A 21,273-nucleotide genomic window follows, 5' to 3' on the forward strand; every position below is an offset into this window, starting at 1 on the left:
AGTCACTACAAAGATACAGGTGTCCTTCCTAACTCAGTTGCCGGAGAGGAAGGAAACCACTCAGGGATTTGACCATGAGGCCAATGGTGACTTTAAAACAGTTATAGAGATTAATGGCTGTGATAGGAGACAACTGAGGATGGATCAACAACTTTGTAGTTACTCCACAATACTAACCTAATTGCATCCTGTTTGCAACAAGGCACTAAAGTAATACTGCAAGAAATGTGGCAAAGCAATTAACTTTTTTTCCTGAATACAAAGTGTTATGTTTGGGACAAATCCAATACATCACATTACTGAGTACCACTCTCCATATTTTCAAGTGGTTGCATAATATTATGGGTATGCTTATAATATTTAAGGACTGAGGAGTTTATCAGGATAACAAATAAATGGAATGGAGCTAAGCACATCTAGACGAAAACCTGGTTGTCTTCTTTTCACCAGACACGGAGATAAATTCACCTTTCAGCAGGACAATAACCTTAAACAAGGTCAAATCTACACTCAAGTTGTTTACCAAGAAGACAGTGAATGTTCCTGAGTGGCCGAACTACAGTTTTGACTAAAGTCTACTTGAAAATCTATGGCCATACCAGAAAATGGTTGTCTAGCAATGATCAACAATCAATTTGACAGAGCTTGAATCATTTTGAAAAGAATAATGGCCAAATGTTGCACAATCCAGGTGTGGAAAGCTCTTCGAGACTTACCCAGAAAGACTCACAGCTGTAATCACCACCTAAGGTGCAACAAATTATTGACTCTGGTGTGAATACTTACAGAAATATCTAATTTACATATTTAATTTTCAATAAATTTGCAAACATTTCTAAAAGCAAGTTTTCACTTTTGCCATTATGGATTATTGTGTGTAGATGGGTGAGAAAAATCAATTTTGAATTCAGCCTGTAACACAATATGTGGAATAAGTCAAGGGACATGAATACTTTCTGATGGCACTGTATTTGTGAATTTCTGTTTTCAATTGACACCAATATGTAATTATGCACCAAGGCCACCCCCCTCAATTCTGATTGATACTACAATCAGTGTAGACAGATAAATCCCTGTCTCAATAACAGGGACAAAGAGGGGTAAAGGTTGCAGCCTATACAATATAACGTTTTGTGAATAGTTAAGATTACAGTACTGTTTGTTTTTCCTGCTCTTCTCTAAATTAGCTGCACAGCCATGCTACCTGGCTCTGATTCTGCATGTAGTTGTGCAAAGGCAGATGGCAGCCCCAGCAGGTGGTCCATGTCAGACTCAGCTCTATAATAATTGTAGCTTCTCTGGTCACCAGTCACAAAACTAATGCACACACCAACCTCCTCAGTGGGGAAATCCACATCACACCTGTGCTATTTATTAAAACAAAACAAAAATCCAATGAACAGAGACATTTTCCATTTTAAATGGGTTTTTTTCTCCATTTAATCATTATTTTCATATGTGTCATATTGATTTTAAGCAACATGCTAAAATTTCACAGAATCAATTAGTGTACAGTACTTTAACAGTATTCGACATTCGTCATTCTATATTACAATATAAAATAGAAATAAAGGAAACCTTTTAAGAGAGGCACAATTAGGACAAATCTTTAAACAACAAGGATGGTCAATGTCAGAAGTTTTTACATTGCAGCAATGTCAGAATTTGTTCTGGTTAATTTTCAACACTGTTTTGAATCTTTACCAGTCCATGGCAGTAGACAGAGTCTGATTTACACACAAATAACCACCTGATTCATGATCTGAGACCTCCCTCTCCCTAGGGTCTCCTTGCCATGCACAGTATTATCAGACACAACACTGTACTTCTGGAGGGATAAGATACAGTAGCTTCTGGGAAGGTTTGTTTATTTTCAGAGGTGATTATTGAAGGAATGTTAAGTAGGTCATTTCTCCCTGCTAGAATACTAATACAGAGTTAGTCTCGGGGGACAAACAGTTTAAGTTTCTTTAAATTTACCCTTCAGTGGCCACATGCAGAGCAAATTAATTATTGACGGGAGGGAAGCGCTTCCAGTTACTGCTCCACCACATTTCATTAGGGCTCGTTGTGGGTGCTGCAGACAACAGACCAGGGAGAGATCGAAAGAGAGAATATCCAGAATCATCACAGACATCAACCATATCTGTAAACTAGTATGGGTTGTTGTATTGATGTCATTCATATAGCTGTAATGTTAGCGGATTTCTTCAGGTACACAGGGTGGAGCACCAATTAGAATAGTCCGTTGACCTGCTCAGTCTCAGGGTCCAGGTCAATGTCGTAGAAACATGGCCTTGTGGGCAGCCCTGGAATCGTGGGCATCTAGGATGGGGCAGAAAAAAAAGAACAATATCAGTATTTTTGTGTCCTCTGATCAAGAGATTGATTCAGTTGATTCTCTGTTGAGGCCAGTGCTTTCTTACCATGCCAACCAGAGGGTAGAGGAACCCAGCTCCCACACTGGCACGGATGTCCCTGATGGGCAGGACGAACCCTGTGGGCATGCCCTTTTTAGCCGCCTCTTGGGACAGGGACAGATGGGTCTTTGCCATGCAGATGGGCAGATTCCCAAAGCCCTGGACAAGACAATAATGGCATTCATTGAAAGGAGATTAAAACCTCAAATAGAAATGTGAGTCTGTTGACAGAATTTAAAATACATTTTAAAAAGTCTGGCCTTAAGTCTCTTTTTTTCTTGAACCTTCAAGGAAGAAGATGACAATGGAAGGAAGAAGTTGACAACGGAAGGAAGAAGGCCCATGTCCTTGAGTAGAATGAGCTCCAGAAATCATGTAAACAAATAACCATCTCGATTAAAATCCTTGGTCTCATAGCCATTGTACCCGTTTGGTGTAAAGCTCCACCTTGTGCTGGGCATCTGACAGCAGCTCTATGTCATCAGCCCCGTAGATCTTCTGAGCAATGATCCGGATCTTATCCACAATGGGCAGCTAAAAGTGATTCAGACAGACAAAAATACACATATGCACGACATATGAGTACCATAAAACTGGTTCAGGTCATCTACACGGATTCATCAACATGTTTCAATTTAGTGTATTTGCAACAGTACCAACCCACTGGGCACACCACGTCATTTTAACGTGGACAATTGGGTAATATTTGGTTGAGACGTTGGTCAATGAGATTACAACCCACTCAAAAAGACAGCCAAAAGTAAGTTGAATTTCCAATGCGTTATCACTATGCTTTCAACCATATAAAAGCACAACCAAATTTCAATCGAAAAACAAAGTCCAATTTTTGGTTTAGTTGTCACACAAATGCCGTTCCAGATTCTGCACAGAGTACAACAGCAATTGTGAAGTTCTCCACAGACCTGCGACGACCCATGCATGATATCTTGAAGATGCACGCTTAATATGATTACATAAGAAGAAATGTATAGTCACATTAACCTCAATGTGGCCATGGATGTGTTACTCATTTTAAGGTTGAATGTTACATTAGTTTGTAAGATAGGACATTAGGATATTTACTATATTTAATGTAAAAGTCATATTGACTTGTGTTTGGTTGACAACACAACCAAATATCAACATTTAAAGGACATGCATCTACTGCTTGTATAGTTCCATCTGAGCCACTGGCTTAATCCCATTCTTTATCATTTATTTTTGGTTGAGTTGGAGCCGTGGATCCAGCATATCATTTGTTAACAAGTTAATAGGCTATATATTTTACACTACACAAGCAGGTGTATGTGGACACCTGCTCGTCGAACATCTCATTCCAAAATCATGGGCATTAATATGGACTTGGTCCCCCCTTTGCTACAATAACAGTCTCTACTCTTCTGGGAAGGCTTTCCACTAGATGTTGGAACATTGCTGTGGGGACTTGCTTCCATTCAGCCACAAGAGCATTAGTGAGGTCGGGTACTGATGTTGGGTGACTAGGCCTGGCTCACAGTCGGCATTCCAATCCATCCCAAAAGTGGTCGATGGGGTTGAGGTCAGGGCTCTGTGCAGGCCAGTCAAGTTCTTCCACATTAGATCTCGACAAACCATTTCTGTATGGACCTCGCTTTGTGCACGGGGGCATTGTCATGCTGAAACAGGAAAGGGCCTTCCCCAAACTTGCCACAAAGTTGGAAGCACAGAATTGTCTAGAATGTAATTGTATACTGTAGCGTTAAGATTTCCCTTCACTGGAACTAAGGGGCCTAGCCCGAACCATTATTCCTCCTCCACCAAACTTTACAGTGGACACTATGCATTCGGGCAGGTAGCGTTTTCCTGGCATCCGCCAAACCCAGATTTGTCCATCGGACTGCCAGATGGTCAAGCGGGATTCATCACTCCAGAGAAGGCATTTCCACTGCTCCAGAGTCCAATGGCGGCAAGCTTTACACCACTCCAGCCGCGACGGTTGTCATTGCGCATGGTTATCCTAGGCTTGTGTGCGGCTGCTCGGCCATGGAAACCCATTTCATGAAGCTCCCAACGAACAGTTATTGTGCTGACATTGCTTCCAGAGGCAGTTTGGAACTCGGGATTGAGTGTTGCAACTGAGGACTTTTACGTGCTATGCGCCTCAGCTCTCGGCGGTCCCGTTCTGTGAGCTTGTGTGGCTCACCACTTCGCGGCTGAGCCGTTGTTGCTCCTAGATGTTTCCACTTCACAATAACAGCACTTACAATTGACCGGGTCAGCTCTAGCAGGGCAGACATTTTACAAACTGACTTGTTGGAAAGATAGCATCCTATGACGGTGCCAAGTTAAAAGTCACTGAGCTCTTCAGTACGGGCCATTCTACTGCCAATGTTTGTCTATGGAGGTTGTGTGGCTGTGTGCTCAATTTGATACACCTGTCAGCATTGGGTATGGCTGAAATAGCCAAATCCTCTAATTTGAAGGGGTGTCCACATACTTTTGTATATATAGTGTATTTCAAAAGTGATATTGAATTGTGTTTGGTTGTCAATGCAACGAAATATCAACATTTGAAGGAGATTTATATTGTGCTTGGCTAATTCCATCTGTGCCACTGACTACTCTTCAATTTCAGTTTGTCTACAAAGTAATAATTTATATGTTGGATTCACATCTCCATCTCAACCAAAAATCTAAGTTAAAGAATAAAAATAAAACTTTATTTAAAGTGCATTTAAAGTTTGATTTGATGTAGTCCTATTGTTTAACTTGGATTTTTAGTTGAGATGGAGACGTGAATCCAACATATCAATTATTCATTTGTAAACTAACTGGAATTAAAGCCAGACTAAGGCAGTGGCACAGATAGAACTATCCAAGCAAAAGATGCTGCCCAGCCTAAAACTTTTTTTTCTGATAGTGGATATAACGTTGAAGATCTGACGTTGTTTTAAAGGTACAAATTCAACATATTTTATACTAGGTTTTTCCTATGTTGAAATTTGGTTACCATGACATAATCCTGTGGTTGAAATTTCACCCTCAACAGGTTACGTTGATTACTTTTTTCAAATTCAATGTATTTTCCACATAGATTCCACTTCACAATACATTAACAAATTATGTTGAAATAACGTTGATTCAACCAATTTGTACCCAGTGGGAAGCCATTGCATAGCCTATATCAGGAATCAACCAATATTCCACTGCTCCTCTCCTCTGTGATTCCCCTGGTGCTCTCAGTCAGTCGCATGGGCAGTCACCAATCACCAGAGGGGCATACAGCAGCAGTCCTGCTCCTGTCTCTGACAGATCCACTATAGTGGAGAATAGAGCCATTTCACATTTCGACTAGCCTCGACTCAGGGGTCACAGGCACATCTCTCCTCACCTGTCAGTCACACATTGACTGATGGAGTGACATGGGGTTGATGTATGGATACTCTGTGATTAAAACAGTCATCGGAGCATAAGAAGTGAATCAGTGATTTAATCTACGGACATGACACAAGACTGATAGTGAGATGGTATGAATGGAAGTCCAGCCAGTGAACAGTCAAGATGAGAAAAACCTTTACGACCTGAGCAGGATGAAATAAATGTACCTATGTCATAAAGTGAAAACCAAGGTCTTTCAGTAAGGTCCAACGCTCGCTTTACCTCTACATCATAGAGAAACTTGAAGTCGCTGGGGGCCTCAGAAACCCTCTGCACAGCCTGCCCCAGGGCCACAGCACCAGCACCCCCTTCAGCCCATTGAGAGCAGCGCACCGCATCAAAGGCTCCCGCTGCCTTGGCCAGGCTACAGATCAGGTCCAGCTCTGATTCAGTGTCTGTTCTGCAGTCAGGGTCACAAAGGTCAGAGGTCAAAGCACTAATACACAGGACAATAGGGGTAAAATAGTTTCAGATGCTCACCATGACAAGGACTTACTTGAAAGCGTTGACGGCCACCACCACTGGCACTCCAAAGTGTGTGGCATTTTCCACCTGTTTCCTCATGTTACTGCAGCCCTTCCCTAGAAGCTCAAGGTTCTACGCAATAACACACAATGGGTCTTGTTGATATATAGCCATTACATAACATATTGTGTATACTGCCTTTGTAGAGACACCCCAGTGAACTTGAAGAGCAAGTTAAGTGCAGCCATTTTCTACTCGCATCAATGATCACATGTAAGCAGTAGGCACTGGTCCATGTAAATGAAGGGAGCTTGTGAACTGGACCTAATTGCACTCCATAATGGATGGGCCTGGGTAATTCAGATCAACTAATAGCATCAGATGAGAATTAAACCAGGTCACAAGACACAGAGCAAATACCACACTCATGCCCTTGATGCCTTCTAATGAATGATTGAGTCTTACAACCAAGACTTAGTGCAGAGGATGGGTAATATGTCATTAACAAAACATTTTCATAAAGGGGAAGTGACACATCTAGGATGGATGCCCTTTCATTGATGTGATGAGGTGTGAAGGGGGAGGGGCTGAAGTTAGACAGTGGGGGTGAGGGGCGGAGTAGTGTCTTACCTCTTCCACAAATTCTTTGGGCAGGGGCATTCCAGCAGTAACCTGCAGCAAGGGAGAAGTCCAGTCAAAAAGCCACCAAACTAGCATAAGCAATTATGGGATCAATCCCTACCCAATGACATGAAACTTAGTAGTGTTTGTGGGGGTAGAGCTAAAGCAGCAGCAGAGTGAATATGAATGAGGTCTTCCTGTGTGACCGCCAAACAGCAGGAAATGTAATTACATTCTCAGCAGTGCACCTGCATTCATTGACGCAGGATAGAACATTCCATACGAGAAGATATGTGACAATAACGTGTGAACATTCTCTAGGCTGATCTGATGATTATAATTCACTGCAGTGAGTAACCACTCTTTTTCCTTTGAGGGTAAAAACCTGTCCTTTGATAGTTTTTTCTGAAGCAGTCTTTCTGAAAGCTGCCCGTTGGCACCACCATTAGGACAGAGATGGAAAGATATTCGGAGACCCCCGGTAAACTGTGCAGTCACTCACCATTGGCCCGCCTCCGTGCATGGGGCGACAGGTAGCCTAGTGGTTAAAGCGTTGGACTAGTAAGCGAAAGGTTGCAAGATCGAATCCCCAAGCTGACAAGGTAAAAAAAATCTGTGGTTCTACCCCTGAACAAGGCAGTTAACCCACTGTTCCTAGGCCGTCATTGAAAATAAGAATTTATAAAAGGTAAATTACCTTTAAATAAAGGTAAAATAAAAACAATTTAAAAAAAACATCTTCAGTGGCCACCAGCACCACCACGTGAGGCCGGAGTAGCGGCATTTGATGTTGAAGAACGTCTCCATGCCGATGTAAGCGCCGAACCCAGCCTCTGTCGCTATCCCATGAGAGAGACAACCAACACTCACATTGCAGGACTAGTTCATAGTTTTGTTTCTTGCCAAGGTAGAGGCTGTGTGTTTTAGCTCCACAAAGCCCTCCTGGCCGACCAGCTTCAGGGCTATCTTATCAGCCAAGATGGAGGAGTTGCCATGGGCGATGTTGGCGAAGGGTCCAGCATGGACAAACACGGGTGTTTTCTGTTGAGAGAAACGCCTCAGTCACACAGCAGCAGAACACACACAGCCTGTGGCAATGTCACCACTCAGACTCACAGCAGTCAGTCTACCACATCAAAAACCATACGGACTCAGAATCCCTTATCTGCAGTCAACATAAGTTTAGCTAAGCAAGTTCTAGGCTTTGAAATATCTGTTGATTAGACCAAATCCTGCCTCTGTACTTCTCAAAAGAGATATAGGGGATTAGTAACTAAACTAAAAACAGCCACAAGCAGATGCCTTCTGTCTATTCCAGACTGCGTTATCACTGCTCCAGGAGAATGTAGGAAGCCTCACATCCACACTACCCTAACCAATTAAAGAATCTAAAACCCATTTTCCCACGCTGCTTTGCTTCCCTCTCCTCCAGTCGCCGGGCCAGTACAGTTCAGCCCCCCCCGGCTCTGTGGATCTGAGGCCCCCACCCACCTCCAAAGTCTGCATCAGGTTGGGCTTGATGCCATTCCTCATCAGCACAGTCAGGGCTCCACTCACACCCTGTACAGAGTGAAAGCGTAGGAAGAATCTTTCAAGCCCAGAATCAATAAGCACTCATCACAAACGTCAATCCAACCACTGATCATTGCACAACCACAGTAAAATGTTGTCAAAAACAGATCAATTGAATGTGTTGACGGCCTATGTGTTGGTTAACAGTGGAGGAAAAAGACTAGGGCCACTGACCAGGTCCTCTGTGGTGATGGGCTGCCCGCTGCGGCTGGTGGCCACCACCTTGGCCAGGCGCTGGCGCATGTCCTCCAGGCTGCTGGTGAGAGCCAGCACGGCCATGATCTCACTGGCCACCGAGATGCTGAACTGGGCCTGGGGGAGGGGGACAGAACAGAAGTCAACATGTCAGTATTAGGTGACTAACTAATGGTAAGAAAAAAACACCTCCCTAGTGTGACCCTTCTCAGTTGGTGATTGGCCAACGATGATCTTCCTCAGGAAATGATCATTGGTGTCCAACACTGAAAATGACGCAAAGACCCATAAAACATTCTATTTCTGTGCCAGGTAAGAGAGTCTGGGTCCATGTCCAGGTGGGCGAATTCAGTTGATCTCCTCAGTGAGAGTGGTGGGGTCAGTCTTCTCAATGCACACTCTCTATAGGAGTCATACACACAGACACTTGCAGAGAAATTCTCTCACTAGCAAAGCCAAGATGATAATGGCATTATCCAATTGTCATCCATGGATCCATTTTTTGTTCTGATGTTTTTACCTTCAGTCTGTTTATCTGGATGGGGGAGAACATCCGCTGACCTCCACTAAGGGGGACCAGACAGTTATATAAAGCCTGTGGGAGAGGTAATGAGTGAGAAAGATAAGAAATGGACTGACACACACATTCATCAAACATGAAATACCACCTTGTGCAGTGCAATCTTTCTCAACAACAGAGGTCAACAGAGAGAGAGAGAGTTCACCTTGTCTGTTTGGGTGGCTTCGTGGAACACGCGGGCGTCGATGGCTGCCGCCACCAGGTTGTTGGCAGTTGTGATGGCGTGGATATCGGCAGTGAGGTGGAGGTTGAACTGGAATCAGAATTAAGCTATATGGTCAGAGCTTTATGCAGAAACACCCTTCCTAAATCATTAATGTCTGGAATAGAATGGAGATCAATCAGTGCAGTACCTCCATGGGAATAACTTGGGAATATCCACCTCCAGCAGCACCTCCTGTAGATAGAACATTCCAGTGATTTAGCATTGATAACACCTTCACACAAAAGAAATCCAACCAGTCAGCAAACAGCAGCGTCAGCCAGTGCTCACTTTTGATCCCGAAGGTGGGGCCTTGGGAGGGCTGGCGGACACAGGCGAAGACATTGAGCTTCATGTGAGCCCCCAGAGCCTGGACCAGTCCTATGGTGGTGGTGCTCTTTCCCTCTCCCAGTGGGGTGGGGGTGATTCTAGAGATACAGACAACAATAACACTGGTGTGAAAAGTTTCAGAGAGCATAACAGATCATCAATCTTGATAAAACAAGAGTTCTGTACCAGGCCACTGTAGTGAAAAGGAGCACATTTGTATGTTACACCTACAGAATGATAGAAAAAGAACAGATTCAAGTCGAGAACAAAAGGTTATTGTACCCAGTACAAAATAACTAGCGAGACAGACAGAGCGTACCAAGCGACCACCACGTATGTCCCATCAGGCTGTGCCCGCAGGCGTTTGAGGATGTCCAGCTGCACCTTGGCCTTGGTCTTCCCATAGAGCTCCACCTCTTCCAACAGCAGCCCCACTTCCCTGGCCATCCGGTCGATGGGCTTGAATACGCAGGAATGTGAGATCACGATGTCACTAAGGGCCACAGTCGGGTCACACTCATTTAGTCAGCAGTAACAGCAGACAGAAAATGTTCCGCAAGTCTCTGAGGACCAAGTTTAGGGCTTTCCACCATGAAGGTAAAGACTCAAGACTAGAGCCTCCTCAGTTAGTGGATGTTTGAATTATTCAGCAACAGTATGGAGGAGTATTAAAAGTATGACTAAGCGACTACGAAATAGAGTGATTCCACATCAGAGAAGGTAGGCAGAGGATGAGGACCAACCTTGGCACAGGCAGGTTGAGCTTGATGTAGGTGATGCTCCACTTGCCTGGCTGGTGAGACTCCAGGAAGCGCTTGGCACTGTGTTCTGGAGATGAAGAAAAGTCGCAAACCACACAGCCAATAAAAAGTTCTGACTACACATTCAGCTTGGAATTTGTACATAACTCAAAGGCAATTTGCTATGGTTCTGCCTTATGGACAAAAGCTATTAATTCTAAGGGAATGTGCTCTGAGCAACCGTGGATTGCACAGTGCCATAAAAGTGAAAAAAAAGAAATTGCTTTCCATTCATTTCATGTCGTTAGAATGCAATTACCTCAGCTCAGAGGATTACCAGACAGAGGGAAATTAGCTTCTGAAGGAACACCTTATCTACTACAAAATGCTCCACAGTCTGTCTTTTCCATAATGTCATGCTGCAGAAACAGGTGAATAACATTGATAAGTCCACAGGACAGGGAGTTGCTCCATCACAAACAAAATGACCACCAACTTTTCCCCTGAAATGTGAATTCTCACAGGATGAATTTGAGGTGAAGTGTTTTGTGTAATTACTAGTAGGGGTGACACTACCTTCGTAGCAGAGGTGGATCGGTAAGCTACACTCACATCATGAGTAACCTTGGCTGAGATCTGAGGACTTGTGTTCCAAGGCTTTAGCTTGGTGGGCTACCGTATTCTTGAGGCATACAGACAACCCGTGTTCAATACCCGGTTGGTCCCACCTACATGAGCATAGCCACAGTCATGGGCCCCACTCCTCCTGGTACTAGAGTGATGAAGCCATCCTGATCCTTAGGAGAGGAGTAGTGCACATCCCCTACCTCGCGCTTCCCACTGGGCCTCGTCCCATATTAGGAGGACAGAGAGGTACCATGCAGAACAAGCATAAGTGCCCCTAAACTTTACCCATAAAGAAAAGTGCCAGCTCCATGGAGAACTGATGACACACTAATGGTTAGCTCACATATTTGTTCTAAAAAGAAAGAATACTTGTCAAAAGGGAAACCAATGAAGGGTACCATACTAACCTAGGATGTGATTAATGCCACAGTCGATGAGCACTGCTCCTTTTTTTACCCAATCTCCCTTCACCATCTCTGCTTTCCCGATCCCAACCACCAAGATGTCAGCTCTGCCCACCTGCAAAGAGAGTGGATTGGATGGATCTCCTCAAAATACTATATTAGTATCTTTTGTGGAATGAGTCTGTCAATCTAATGTACATTAGTGCTGCTGTATATGGGATCTGTATGTGACATATTACTACCTGTATACATGATCGTGACGCGTTGGCTGTAGTAATGGCCTGTATATGACAGGTTATGGTTGTGAGTGTGTTCATGTTCTGAGTGAGCGTGTGACATGTTCTGGGCTTGGATTTACCTCAGCAGCGAGGTCAGCAGTTTTAGAATGGCAGGTTGTCACGGTAGCGTGGTTTTACAGCAGCAGGTCATGCATGAGCGCACCCACAATCTTACTGCGGCCAATCACCACAGTTTTCTTCCCGGCCACCAACACACAATCATTAAATTGAGCACTTTTACATACCTCTTATATGGGGGACTTTGAGCGGTTCTGGACTGGTTCTGACTGACATTTTGGTGTACAAAGCGATCTGAACGTCGTAGGGTCCAGTGCCTTATAGTACCAGAAAGCCCCAGCTGTCCGCTCTCCACTACCACTCTGTCAGAGGAGCAGACTTGAAGTGTCAGGTTTCACACTTCACATTTGCATAGGGAATGACGTGTCACATTTTCTGGCCTATCCAGACAAATAATAGATTTGCTCTCCCTCTAAATGACAGAGCCCAACCTTGGAGATGGCATATGAAAGTGGACAGTCTAGCGATTCAAGCAGTTGTGGTTTCATCTCATTACAACCACTTTCTCTTGGTCACTTTGTGCATAAAGCTGAAGTTCTAACGAGTCTGCAGCAATTTGAATGGTGTCTCTGCATCTCTCAGAGGAGACTTTACAGAAAATGCTCTGTCATCAGTTATATGAAATGGGGCCACATTTGTACACTAACTAAATATGATCATATTTATTTTCCAGTTCTAAGAAAAGTGAAATCTTATAAGTCATTCATAATTTGATTGTTACTATATTTTAAAAGCTTTTCAGTCATTTCAAGTCCTATTCCCACACTTTTGTTTAAGATTTTAGTTATATTTTCATAATATTTGTAAGATATACTTGAGCTTGTCCTCAAAAGTGAGTTCAACTCAGCAATTTATAATTATTTCTACCAGAAAGGTGAGTTCCCGTCCTTTCTAGAACTAGGCAGCATTACTAGTTTTTGTTTATGAGCATCATGAAAAATTATAACTTTTGGCTATGTCTATTTAGGTGGAAATCTATATTTTGCATTAGCATTCAAGTCAAGTGATTCAGCTGATTGGAATTTAGTCATATTTTCTCCACTGTACCCACCAGTCTGTCTTATGAGCTCCATGCAGCCGTTAGGAGTACAGGAGATTAAACAGTAATTCAGGTCCCCGTGGGACAGTTTCCCTGCATTTATACTAGTCAGACTGGGAACACACAAACAATACACTCATTATCAGCATCCGGTTTCTGATCAACACTTCTAACCACTAAGAGTTAGTCATACTTACACATACAGTGGGGTCCGAAATTATTGACACCCTTGATAAAGATAAGCAATAATGATTTTAAAAATGGTTTATTCAAATACTAAGCTATATTATATGCTCAAAAACATTCTGGAAATTATATAATTTTATACTAATACAATTGCTCAGAGAAAGAGCTTTTGTTTAATAAGTCTTTTTTTAAGTAGGGGGCCGAAATTATTGACACCCTTAAAGATTCTTAGAAATAAAAAGTCAAAAGTTTAGTATTTGGTCCCATATTCACAGCATGCTTCTGATGCTACAAACTTGTTGGTTGCATTTGTAGTTCATTTTGGAGTCATTTTTATTCTAAATAAGAATAGAATATGTTTGTGAACACTTGTACATTAATGTGGATCCTACCATGATCATGAAAAATTCTGAATGAGTCGTGAATAATGATGAGTGAGAAAGTTACAGAGGTCAAAGATCATACCCCCGAGACATGCTAACCTCCCGTTAATGGTAATGGTGAGAGGTTAGCATATATTGGGGGTATGATCTTTGGCCCTCCGTAACTTTTTCACTCATCATTATTCACGAATACTCATCATTATTCACGTTAAACAAAGTCATTCTCTGAGCAATTGTATTGGTATAAAATGATATAATTCCCACATTTTTTGGAGCATACAGTATTTTAATCGTTTATTTTATACAGTCATTATTGCTCATATTTATAAAAGGTGTCAATTTCAGACCACACTGTACATACTCATATAGCCTCTCTCGACGATATACTGTATTTCCTATGCCTTCTTTCAGTTCTCCATTCCATCATCTCCCCAACACAAGCTATGCATGATTAGAACCCTCAGAAAAAATCATTACTATTTTGAGCTGATGACATAAATCAATGTCCTCATCATTGGTACTCTAGTAATTCAGGTCTTATCTTTTTAAACAGGCCCAGCTAAGTGCAGTGCAGAAGCTACTTTACTGGTCTCTCAGTAAGCCCAGAGGACAATCAGAATCAATAGAGCAGGGATCATCAACTACACGGAACAAAAATAAACATAACTCCAACGATTTTACTGAGTTACAGTTCATATAAGGAAATCAGTCAATTTAAATAAATTCATTAGGCCCTAATCTATGGATTTCACATGACTGGGCAGGGGCGCAGCCATCGGTGGGTCTGGGAGGGCATAGGCCCACCCACTTGGGCGCCAGGCCCAGCCAATCAGAATGAGTTTTTCCCCACAATAGGTCTTTATTACAGACAGAAATACACCTCTGTTTCATCAGCTGTCTGGGTGCCTCGTCTCAGATGATCCCGCAGGTAAAGAACCTGGATGTGGAGGTCCTGGGTTGGTGTGGTTACATGTGGTCTGCGGTTGTGAGGCCGGTTGGACGTACTGCCAAATTCTCTAAAACATGAGGCGAATTATGGTAGAGAAATGAACATTCAATTCACTGACAACAGTTCTGGTGACATTCCTGCAGTCAGCATGACAATTGCATGCTCCCTCAAAACTTGAGTCATTTGTGGCATTGTGTTGAGTGACAAAACCGGACATTTTAGAGTGGTCTTATTGTCCCCAGCACAAGATGCACCTGTGTAATTATCATGCTGTTTAATCATGCCACATCTGTCGGGTGGATGGACATTCTTGGCAAAAGAGAAATGCTCACTTACAGAGATGTAAACAAATTTGTGCACAAACTTTGAGAGAAGCTTTTCATGCGTATGGAACATTTCTGGGATATTTTATTCCAGCTCATGAAACATGGGACGAACACACATGTTGCGTTTATATTTTTGTTCAGTATAGATTCAGCCGCGGGCTGATTTGTTCTTAAGCGGATGCTCATGGTTTAGTAATATTTGACTAAACCTTGCTTACATTTGTATACGGTCACACATACAATATCTCTCTCTATTACAGTGCATTCAGAAAGTATTCAGACCCCTTAACTTTTTCCACATTTTATTACGTTATAGCCTTATTCTGAAATTGTTTAAATTAATGTTGTTCCTCAATCTACACACAATACCCCATAATGACAAAGCAAAAAGTTTTTTTTTTAATTTTAGCAAATTTATTAAACAGAAATACCTTATTTACATAAGTATTCAGACCCTTTGCTATGAGACTCGAAATTGAGCTCAGGTGCATCCTGTTTCCATTGATCATCCTTGAGATGTTTCTACAACTTGGGAGTTCACCTGTGGTAAATTCAATTGATTGGACATGATTTGGAAAGGCACACACCTGTCTATATAAGGTCCCACAGTTGACAGTGCATGTCAGAGCAAAAACCAAGCCATGAGGTTGAAGGAATTGTCCGTAGAGCTCCGAGACAGGATTGTGTCGAGGGCACAAATCTGGGAATGGGTACCAAAAATGTTCTGCAGCATTGAAGGTCCCCAAGAACACAGTGGCCTCCATCATTCTTAAATGGAAGAAGTTTGGAACCACCAAGACCCTTCCTAGAGCTGGCCGCCAGACCAAACTGAGCAATCGGGGGAGAAGGGCCTTGGTCAGTGAAGTGCCAAAGAACCCGATGGTCACTCTGACAGAGCTCCAGAGTTCCTCTGTGGAGATGGGGAAACCTTCCAGAAGGACAACCATCTCTGCAGCACTCCACCAATCAGGCCATTATGGTAGAGTGGCCAGACGGAATCCACTCCTCAGTAAAAGTCACAGGACAGCCTGCTTGTTTACCAAAAGGCACCTAAAGGACTCAGAACATGAGAAACAAGATTCTCTGGTCTGATGAAACCAAGATGGAACTCTTTGGCCTGAATGCCAAGTGTCACATCTGGAGGAAACCTTGCACCATCCCTACGGTGAAGCATGGTGGTGGCAGCATCATGCTGTGGGGATGTTTTTCAGCGGAAGGGACTGGGAGACTAGTCAGGACTGAGGAAAAGGTGAATGGAGCAAAGTACAGAGAGATTCTTGATGAAATCCTGAGCGCTCTGGAGCAGATTCTTAGACTGGGGTGAAGGTTCACCTTCCAACAGGACAATGACCCTTAGCACACAGCCAAAACAACGCAGGAGTGGCTTCGGGACAAGTCTCTGAATGTCCTTGAGCAGCCCAGCCAGAGCCCGGACTTAAACCCGATCGAACATCTCTGGAGAGACCTGAAAATAGCTGTGCAGCGACGCTCCCCATCCAACCTGACAGAGCTTGAGACGATCTGCAGAGAAGAATGGGAGAAACTCCCCAAATACAGGTGTGCCAGGCTTGTAGAGTCATCATACCCAAGAAGACTCGAGGCTGTAATCACTGCCAAAGGTGCTTCAACAAAGTACTGAGTAAAGGGTCTGAATACTTAGACATTGCTAAAAATCTGTTTTTGATTTGTCATTAAGGGGTATTGTGTGTAGATTGATGATGGGAAAAAACGATTTAAACCATTCTAGAATAAGGCTGTAACGTAACCAAATGCGGAAAAGTCAAGGGGTCTGAATACTTTCCGAATGCGCTGTATGCATGGCAATACCTCGGAACAGATAACCAAAATTAAAATCAATTGGAGCTGATTTGGTGACTTTTTTACATTCTTTAATATCACATTTTGGGGGGGGGGGAACCTGCAACAGAGTAATTTAGAGGAGTGGGGGATGAATGGAGCTTCCTAAACACACCAAGCCACAAATTAGGCCAATTGTCCAATAAACACAAGATAATCATGGCTTATACTTCACAAATTCAACTAGAACGTTTCAAGAATGTGGAGATGTGAAATCTCCATGATTTGCCGGAGTGTCACAAAATAAAATAAACCGTTTTTGAGAGTTTATCACAGTTTGATTGACAGTAAACTGGTCACACAGAACATCACAAACATGTTGAAACATCTTAGTGCTTTCCCATCCACATCCTTCTCTGGGGCCACAGCGTTAGTCACCTTCTCAGTATCTATTTTGTGGATGGAGTCTAGAGGCAGCTGAACGATGAGGCCATGGATAGCAGAGTTCTCATTCACCTCTGTAATGCTGTGCAGAACCTACAGAGATGTTGGGTGTGTAAAAGAGAGAGGAAGGGAAATAAATCAAAAGAAAGGGAATGACTGAGACAAAGAGTGACAGAAAGTGGCCTGCAGGGATCACTAGAAAGAAACGCTATGCAAGCTGTGAAGTCAACCCCCTCAGGATCCCTCCTCACCTCATCCTCTGTGGCAGTCCTCGGGAGCCTTAGGTGTGTGGCGTTTATTCCAATCTACAATAGGCACAAGAAAAACAGAGTTTATGAAGTGAACAGGGAACAACGTGGAACATGTATCAAACATAAATAATCACGTCAAACTTTCTACTGTTATTTACCTCAGCTGCTGCCTTCAGCTTCATGCTGATGTAGAGGCTTGAATCCTTTCTGTCCCACACCTGAAAAGTACACAGCACATTGGAGCAAATATGTAGTCTTCATGTGTTGCAATAACGCTTTAAAAACCAGTCAATGATCGAATAACCAATGTCAGTTATTATATACATTACGTTTCATAATTCAACTGTATAAGTATAAGAATGGAATAAATTCTCCTCTCCACTGAGCGAGTGGTTCTGAATCTGCCTGAGGAAAGATATGACCCCCAGGCTTTATTCTGTATCCCTTTTAGCACACAACACAAATTCATTACCATCTTAAGTACACTCAAATGGTACAAATACTACCCATAGACAATCTAAGGAAACAGGCCATGGGAAAATAGGCTACATGGACAGAATCAAGATTTGAACTACAGCCCTAAAAACAAACTCTTGCACTTACCTGTAACACAACCAGACCTGGTCGAAAGTTAGGGTCCTGAGACTTCATCTGCTCCACATTCTTCTTCAGCCTCTCCCTCACCTGGCTGTGGACACAAGACAAGCTACAGTCTCACAGAGAGAAAGCAAGGGGACCATTACTCAGGGGTAGAACCTGTATGGTCTTACAGGGACATGGTGTTCCCAGACACCACTGAAGCCATGGACCTCTGTCCTCCAACTGTCCACAGCACACCTCAGACCTTAGAAGGAGGTGAGGTGCAGCATGATCCCCAGCTGAGGGACAACTCCAGGAGTATGGCAAAGTGCATCCCCTGGAGTGCAATGCTAGGAAAGAGCCCTTATAGAGCTAAGAGACTCAGACCACAGGCAACCTTGGGTGAAGTAGCTGGTTATTTTGGCATGGGAGAGGACAGCGATATATGATATGTGACAGAGAAAGTATTGCTAAGGAATTAGACTGTTACACTAAGTGATGTCCATGTAAATTCGCCAGCCCAGCCAAATGAAGGCCTCTTAGAGAGGGACATCTCAGAAACGTTGCCTTATCTTAGGCCCTTTTCTATCAACTAAACAGTTATTTGAGAGAGAGAGGGGGGGGGGGGGATTTTAGGGTCGTCAGCATCTCATCCTGGCTTGGCGGCAGACCACATAGATACAGGGACTAATTGGCACAGGGCTCAATGGAGTGGTAGTGCCTAAGCAAAAAGGGTCAGATAAGCAGTTTTTTTCCCTATATTACATTTAACAGCGGTGCCCCGCACAGCAAGGGAAGTAGAAGAACCCCCACACACACACAACCCCTACCCTTGCCACCATGTTGGAAAAAAATCCGTCAACAACAGATGGAAAGTTCAGTCAGTAAGGTAACACAGAAACTGTAGTGTTTTTTTGTGTTTAAATACTCAAAGCACTCTACTCTTTAACAAGATGAAATAACTGTCTTAGCAAGTAATTTAACTGACAGGAACGGTGCAAAACAAATACAGAAAAGGCACGACTGATTTGTTTTCAGACGAGTTGGTTTCAAAGTTGATTGAAACCGAAGCCTAAACCAAAAACAACAATCATTAGATGTGATGAATCAACAACCTTCACTCTTAGACCATAACACTTCAAAGGATTATGTATTAATATTTATGTTGCACATAAAAAAAAATTGTGGCAACTCTAGTCTATATTGTATCAGTAGAAAAGGGGCGTTATCTAATCCATCATTGGTCAACACAGACAAAATTCATTTGTGGGACTCAGGACATCAACAGTGTTGTACTCTGATCAAGGCCACAGTGTAATAGTTCCTTTGCAGCTACTCTGCAACATATTAGTTTAATTACTTACTGAACGCTACTCCTCTTCAATGACCCTATATATACACACACACACACACACAGCAACTGAACTCATTGAAGAAAAGGATGTAAGTGAAGAATGTGGCTTTTGACCAGTCGGCCTGAATTAATTGACTAATGGGTAGTGAAGAGGGACACGGTTAGGAGGGCACGGTCAGTCACGTCTTGTGAGAAGCATGAGTTGCTGAATTAAAGTTCCTTCATGTATCAAAAGTCAGGTTTTCACCTAAAATAGTATTGACACAACTGCACAGTCAGTCATGTGGCTATCAAGTAAAACTGCTGGGACACTGCTGGGAAACAAATAGGGCAAATATGAGAAATTTTGCCGTTAATTGAAAATAGTTTTTGGGATATGACAAATCAATTGAAATCAAATGTAGGGGAGTCTTGGAGTACATGCAATTTAGCCTATCAAGTTAATAGAGCATATTACTGTTGTCCAATCTATACATCCACTGGAGTAGAGTACTCACATGAATGAGGAATGGATCAACGGCACATTCTGTTACATAATACTTGGCTCCCGAGTGACGCGCGGTCTAAGGCACTGCATCTCATTGCAAGAGAAGTCACTACAGTCCCTGGTTCAAATCCAGGCTGTATCACATCCGCCCGTGATTAGGAGTCCCATAGGGCGGCACACAATTGGCCCAGCGTCGTTAAAGTTTGGCCGTCATTGTAAATAACAATTTGTTCTTAACACTGACTTGCCTAGTTAAATAAAAGGTTAAATTAAAAAAAATGTAATTCAATTAAAAAAATACTGTATCAAGGTTGGGAATAGGCCGACATTAACAGTAGAATGAAACATTATTGTTGTAGTAGCAGCTTCACCCAGGATGTTTTCACAATATTCCATTAAAACTGCAAAAGCTTTTGTGACATTGTTCCCATCCACTTTGACATGAGACTAAGAGGAAAACTATGAGTGACATTTGACGTCCTCAGGTTCAAAATAAAAATGTAAGCTAAGTGGTTCATGCAGTTAGTTATTAGTTACACACTGACAAGTGCAAACTGTTGATACCAGAATAAAGGATGTATGGAATTCTCAGGAACACGTTCTTTAGAATCTGTTCCAACCTTGTTTGTTGTTTACAAAGTTTTGGGTAGAGATTCTACAGAACATTATGAATAGAATGAGGTTGCCAAGTCATGCTTGATGCATGTGGCTGTTGTTCACCATGTACAATGTCTGCAGAATGCAACAGAACGTAGAGATATGTGAGAAAACCAAACTGCTACGAGGAAGCTATGTCAAAGGTTTGCACAAAATAAACATCATAGTGCTTTCTAAACCCTCTGCACAAGAGCTGTGTGCTAGTCGAGCAAAGTTATACAAACGTGTGTGATACACTTGCTGTGGTCGCCCAGCAGCAGCACCATTTTGATCCAACACACATGGTCAGAAATATTACAGAAACTGACAGTAAAGCACTTACGCAGAAACTTCTTATCCACTGATGATTTGGGCTGGCATTGCTGGCTGAAAGAAAGTTTGCCCCGAGACAACAATTCAATTCAGTTTAAGGGGCTTTATTGGCATGGGAAACATATGTTAACATTGCCAAAGCAAGTGAGGTAGATAATATACAAAAGTGAAATAAACAATAAAAATGAACAGTAAACATTACACTCACAGAAGTTCCAAAAGAATAATGACATTACAAATGTCATATTATGTATATATACAGTGTTGTAACGATGTATAAATGGTTAAAGTGCAAAAGGAAAAATAAATAAACATAAATATGGGTTGTATTTACAATGGTGTTTGTTCTTCACTGGTTGACCTTTTCTTGTGGCAACAGGTCACATCTTGCTGCTGTGATGGCACACTGTGGTATTTCACCCAGTAGATATGGGAGTTTACCAAAATCGGGTTTGTTTTCGAATTCTTTGTGGATCTGTGTAATCTGAGGGAAATATGTGTCTCTAATATGGCCATACATTGGGCAGGAGGTTAGGAAGTGCAGCTCAGTTTCCACCTCATTTTGTGGGCAGTGTGCACA

General features: G+C 42.6%; 1 pseudogene; it reads right to left on the reverse strand.

The window, feature by feature from the left end:
* Positions 1–2,235: 2,235 nt before the first annotated feature.
* Positions 2,236–20,741, reverse strand: LOC120023629 (annotated as a pseudogene).
* Positions 20,742–21,273: the final 532 nt, after the last annotated feature.

Source organism: Salvelinus namaycush, chromosome 28, assembly GCF_016432855.1.
Source record: "Salvelinus namaycush isolate Seneca chromosome 28, SaNama_1.0, whole genome shotgun sequence".
Lineage (NCBI taxonomy): Eukaryota > Metazoa > Chordata > Actinopteri > Salmoniformes > Salmonidae > Salvelinus > Salvelinus namaycush.